The following is a 6,613-nucleotide window of genomic DNA, read 5'->3' as shown; positions in this document are numbered from 1 at the left end:
GTGTGTGTGTGTGTGTGTGTGTGTGTGTATCCTAACTACATGCACTACAGCAGTTCAAGAAGGCAGCTCACCATCCCCTTCTTAAGGGCAATTAGGGACAGGATATAAATGCCATCCAGCTATTGACACCCACATTTCATGAGTCGACAAATAAAGACTAATGGAGTTGGGTTAATGCAAGTTGTTGCCTTTCAGTCCCTTCAATTGATGATGAAATTCTTTCAACTTGAATTATGTTCATATATCACGGGGCAACAGGGAAAACGCTGACAAGGAAAAGGCAGCAAAGTGGACATGAGACATGTCAGATCAGTCACGATCCTATTGAGTGTTGGAACAGGCTTCCTCCTGTTCCTGTTTCTTTGAGTGTTATGGCGTTCACCTGAAGAGCTCACATAGCCTCCTTATAACTTTCACTGCCCTTTTCCCAGAGCCCCACTAGCTCGGCATGTCTGAGGGGTGGGATAAGGCAGATAGTACCAGATAGTCACCAATGCTGCTCTTGGTGCTAGGAGAGATGTGGTTCATCTCGTGTAATACTCTGAGATGGAAAGCAGCCTGAGTATAAGGGGGTTGATTCATTCAGTTGGCTAAATGCCTGGCTTGCAATGCAGAATGATGCCAACAGCACAGGTTCGATTCCTGTACTGGCTGAGGATGCTGTGAAGATCTTGCCTTCCTGACCTTTTCCCCTGTCAGATGCATGGTGACCCTCACGCCAAACCACAACCAGCCATGTGTCTCTCAAATGGGAGAGCGGCCCTTTGGGACTATGGCAACTCTGCCTTTATTTCAGCAGATATGGAGGCAAGTCTTCATTAAAGTCGTTAATCAACAGATGGAGGATATCCAGGAGAAACCTGCGGCTGTGGATTGAATGGTGGATCAAACTTGATGGGCTGAAGGGCCTGTTTTTGCTCTTACATCTTACAGTCCTATGAAGTTGGGATGGATCTAAAACCTTTTGAAAGTTGTGGGCACAATCCAAATGCAGACATCCCGTCTCCATTTCCAGAAAGTCCAAATTTTGCTGTCAGGGGAAAGAGAAAGAAAAATCACACAGTCAGAAAGCCTGAATTCAACATGACTATCTGAAATTAAGTTCAATAAAACCCAATTTGGTGCGGGAGTCAGAAGTGTATTACTTGAAGATAAGTGTCGTGATCTGAAGTTATTTAAATCTCCAGCACTTTAAAAAAAACTCAGACTGTAAAGATCAGATGTCACCGAAAGCAAGACTGTTGTTGGAGTGCAATGGTTGACAGGCCATCTGGTGTGGCTTAGGAAAGTATCTGTTCCTGCAGTTTCACTAACCATCATTGATGAGATTCCCAAAAGGTGTTTTTACAGCTGAGCCCATTAGGAATACTTGGCTGAGTCTCCAAAACAAAATGTCTCAGCAGAAATCTGAGTTCACGTTTTGATTGAGAGATTTAGGAAGCTATTGAAGGATTAGTTGTGGTGACTTGTTTACTTGCTTGTTTTTGTAACAGATGTGTGAGGGGATTTTAAATCTTTAAATGGGTTTCATGGATGAGAATTTATTTTAATGTCTAGTGGTCACAAGAGGGGGCCTTTTTTGATTGCTTGAAATTTGCTCCTTTTACATCTTCACATGGCTCCTGAGGTGTGTTCATCATGAATGCTGGCTGATGGACTATGGGGGGAACATTGGGTATGAGGTGGCCTGGGGTGGGGAGGACTAGAGGATCTAAAAGCTTTTTATAGCATCGTACCAAAGTCTTGGAGATCTAAGTCAGAAGTCACACGGCACCAGGGTGTAGTCCAACAGGTTTACCTGAAATCACAAACTTTCAAAGTACTGCTCCTTCATCAGGGAAGGATGAAGGATAGAATTTGGGGAGTTGCTCGCTGCAGGATTCCTAGCCTGCTTTGGTGGACATGGTACTTATATGACTAGACTACGAACTGAGGCATTACTGTGGCCCAGGACAGCTAATGAAGGAGCAGCGCTCCGAAAGCTTGTGATCTCAAACCTGTTGGACTATAATTTGGTGACTTCTGGCTTTGTCCACCCCAGTCCAAAACCGGCACTTCCACAACATAGAGGACTAAGGTGGGCATTCTAACAGCCCACCTTAGCACAGGACCCACCTCCAGTGAAAACATCCCCAGCCTATCCCTACCTTTCCTCACCACCAAAATTCTCCATCCCCCTGTTCGTTTCCTCAGGACCCATCCCAACGCAATTGCAATAAACAGATGGGAACTGCCAGAGCTCGTAATGTTTTTCAGAAACAGGAAAGTCAGCAGGGACAGACAGAGAGAAATGTAACCATCCCACTTGCCCTATCTACGAGATAAATAATGCATGTAGGAACTATCGAACAAAACTGTTTATTTTATAACATAGTCCCGCAGTCGTCCTTCTCAAGTATCTTCAGCTTAAGATTCCTGATTGGCCATTAGTTATATCAAAATGATTAAAGCAGTTGGATTTTATAAAGGTTATCTCTGAGGAAATATAGCTATTTATCAGTGTTTCTTCTATTCTTCATCAAGTGCGGTAGGTAGACCCACAATGTCCTCAGGGAGAGAATTCCAGGATTTCGACCCAGCAACAGTGAAGGAACAGCGATATATTTCCAAGTCAGGATAGTAAGTGGTTAGGAGGGGAACTTGCAGGGAGTGCTGTTCCCGTCTGCTGATCTTGTCCATCCAGAAGATAGTGGTCAGGTTTGGAAGGTGCTGTCTGAGGATCTTTGGTGAATTTCTGCAGTGCATCTTGTAGCTGGTACACACTGCTCCTACTGAGCGTCGGTGTTGGAGGGAGTGGATGTTTGTGGATGTGGTGCCAATCAAGCAGGGGATGCTTTGTCCTGGATGGTGTTGAGCTTCTTGACTGTTGTTGGGGCTGCACTCATCCAGGCAAGTGGGGAGTATTCCATCACACTCCTGGCCTGTGCCTTACAGATGATGGATAGAATTTGGGGAGTCAGGAGGTGACTTACTTGGTGCAGGATTCCTAGTCTCCGACCTGCCCTTGTACACACTGTATTTCATAGAATCATAGAATCCCTGCAGTGTGGAAACAGGCCCTTTGGCCCAACAAGTCCACACTGACCCTCAGAGATTCCCACCTTGACCCATCCCTCTATAGTCCACATAATCTACACATCCCTGAACACTACAGGCAATTTAGCATGGCCAATCCACCTAACCTGCACACCTTTAGACTGTGGGAGGAAACTGGAGCACCCAGAGGAAACCCCACGCAGACATGGGGAGAATGTGCAAACTCCACACAGAAAGTTGCCCGAGGGTGGAATTGAACCTGGGACCCTGGCGCTGTGAGGCAGCAGTGCTAACCACTGAGCCACTGTGCCACCCCCACTTCCACATTTATATGACTAGACCATGGACTGAGGTGTGACTGTGGCCCAGGGCACCATCAATACTCTTTGCAACAGGGCCTTGGCATCTTTTATGTCCTCCCGAGAGAGCAAATGGAGCATTGATTTGCGTATCGCATTGAAAAGGGCAGCTCCTCCAGCAGTGCAGCATTCCCTCAGTCGAGGGAGGGGCCAGGAATATGATACTGTCGTGGGTCTTGAGCCTGTCACCTTCAGGCTCCGAGGCTGCCAGCTTAGCCACATGAGGCAATAGGACCTGCTCCAGTGGGGAGTGTATAGAATGAGGTGGACAGTAGACTTGCATTTCAGGCCAATCAGCACAGGAGAAAGGAAGGAATAGAAGGGGAAAGGCACCTGTGGGCCAGCATGGGCCAAATGGCCTGGATTTCAAATTCTTTGCAAAACCTAAGGCTGTCATATCAGAGAAAAGGGCCTTACCCACGGGATTAGATCCAACAATTTACAATGCAGAGGTGTCGATGAGAAAGGAGGATTATTTGATAGAGGGTGGGAGGTGGAGGAGGTTGATTGATTAAGGTGTACAAGGATTGCATCATGGATAATGTTAGATTCTAAACTCTGGCTTCGCAGAGTCAGGGAGGAATTTTTCCTCATGCCAACCTCCAAGCGCAGGGAACCGAGGCTTCAAGTAACTGGCAATGGTGCCACCTATGTTTATGTTTTTGCGATTGCTTTTTAATTCATTCACGGGATGAGGGTGTCACTGGCTCGGCAGCATTTATTGCCCATCCCTAGTTGCCCAGAGGGCAGTTAAGAGTCAACCACATTGCTGTGGGTCTGGAGCCACATGTAGGCCAGACCAGGTAAATCAATTCATGGTCATCATCGGGCTCTTAATTCCAGATATATTTTTACTGAATTCAAATTCCACCATCTGCTGTGATGGGATTCGAACCAGGATATTACCTGGATCTCTGGATCTACAGTCCAGCAATAATACCACCAGGTCATCACCTCCCTGTGGCATGGTTGCTTTTCCATGCCTTTCATTTAGGAGGGGAGAGCAGAAAGGAAGCTATTTTTAATCAAAACACTGCTGTACAGAAACCTGCATTGCGGAGGTCTCTGTGCCAGTCAGTACCTCCCACTCCAAGCATATGTTCTGAGCAGATAGCCCGATGAGACAGAACCCAAAATGCCAATATTGCCCCTTTAAGGAGCGGTGGTTTTAACCAGCTGGTTGGTCCCAATGCACAGCAGGTCGGACTGACTTGGCAGAGGAATCTGTTTGCAAGTAAACTACCTAAATGCACACGTTCCTAATGGGGCCAGACTTCCCCTTAATTCAAAATATTTACATGCGGGCGGATTCATTGTGCTTATTTCTTGAGCTGGCAGCGTCAGGTTGTCTATACACAGGTGGCTGAACAGACGCTACTCCAGGAGGTTTACCAACACATTTAATTGTCAGTGGATCTTTAAGGATAAAAGCTGAACATAAATATTTTTTGGGCACTCGCAGGGTTAATTGCCGGCAAAGCAGAAATTTGCAAATTGCAGGATTGAAATCCTTCGCAGTAACATCTGCTTTTGTTTTCTTTCTAAAACCAGAACTTTCAAATAGGATCAGGAGTCGACCATTCAGCCCATCGATACTTTAGAGATACTTTTAAGCGACTCTTGGATAGGCACATGGAGGATAGTAAAATGTAGGGTATGCAGGGTAGATTGATCTTAGTAGGATAATAGATCGGCACAACATCGTGGGCCGAAGGGCCTGTACTGTGCTGTACTGTTCTATGTTCCACGTTCCATGTTCTATATTCCACATTCCATGTTCCATGTTCCATGTTCCATGTTGTATATTCTATGTTCTATGTTCCATGTTCTATGTCCTATTGAGCCTGTTCCACCATTCAATATGATCACAGCTGATCATCCAACTCAGTCCCCTGTTCCCGATTTCTCTCCCATACCCCTTGATCCTTTAGCCCTAAGAGCTATATCTATCTCCTTAATGTTTTGGCCTCATCCACTTTCCGTGGCAGAGAATTCCACAGGCTCCCCATTCTCTGGGTGAAGACATTTCTCCTCATCTCAGTCCTAACTGGCCTTAAACTGTGAGTCTGGCACTGGACTCCCCCCACTTATTGGGAACATCCTTCCTGCATTTACCCTATATAGTCCTGTTTGAATTTTATAGATTTTTATCAGATTCCAACCCCCTCAGTCTTCTAAACTCCAGCGAATATAATCCTAACCAATCCGGTCTCTCTTCATATGATAGGAGTCAGTCTGGTAAGTCTTTGCACTCCCTCTGTAGCTAGAACATCCTTCCTCAGATATGGAGACCAAAACTACACACAATACTCCAGGTATGGTTTCACCAAGGCCCTGTACAAGTGCAACAAGATATCCCTGCTCCTGTACTTGAACATTCTCACTGTGAAGGCCAGCATACCATTTACTGCCTGCTGAGGCTGCAATATATCAGGGAGATACTCACAATAAGTCAGAAGTACATTGCTCCCAGGTTGCTACTGGCTGCATTAGACAGCAACTCAATCAAACACTGCACTGTTAAGTAGCGAGATAACGAGGTGTAGAGCTGGATGAACACAGCAGGGCAAGCAGCATCAGAGGAGCAGGAAAGCTAACGTTTCGGGCCTAGACCCTTCTTCAGAAAATTTTTCTGAAAACGTCAGCTTTCCTGCTCCTCTGATGCTGCTTGACCTGCTGTGTTCATCCAGCTCTACACCTTGTTTTCTCAGATTCTCCAGCATCGGCAGTTCCTACTATCACTGTTAAGTAGCGATTGAGTGAGTTCAGACTTAAAGACATTCTGGCATTTTGCTCATCATTTTGTCCTTTCACCTGTATTTTAAAGTAACACTTTGGATACTTGACAGGAAAATGGGACAGTCTGTAAAGAACCTTTGCCATTTTGAAACCAATTGCATTTTATTAAACATTGTCTTTCCTTCAGGCATTAATAGTTTTCCAGGGTGTGTCTCCCTCTGGTGTCTCACTCAGTAGGTCATTCTCCAGCTGTGAACCTAGGTATTAGTGCTATTCAGCAATAGTGTGCATCGCTGCAAGACTTAAATACTGAAGCAGCCCATGTCAAGAGATAGTAGACCTACACACAGCACCTGGGCTTGGGCTCATGGATGGCAAGGTAGCATTTATGCCTCACAGGTGCCAGGCAATGACCATCTCGATCAAGAGAGAATTTAACCCTCAGTCCTTGACATTCAAAAACATTCCCATCACTGAAT

Source organism: Rhincodon typus, chromosome 38, assembly GCF_021869965.1.
Source record: "Rhincodon typus isolate 14 chromosome 38, sRhiTyp1.1, whole genome shotgun sequence".
NCBI lineage: Eukaryota > Metazoa > Chordata > Chondrichthyes > Orectolobiformes > Rhincodontidae > Rhincodon > Rhincodon typus.
The sequence above is the reverse complement of the archived record's forward strand: the minus strand, read 5'-3'. Positions refer to the sequence as shown.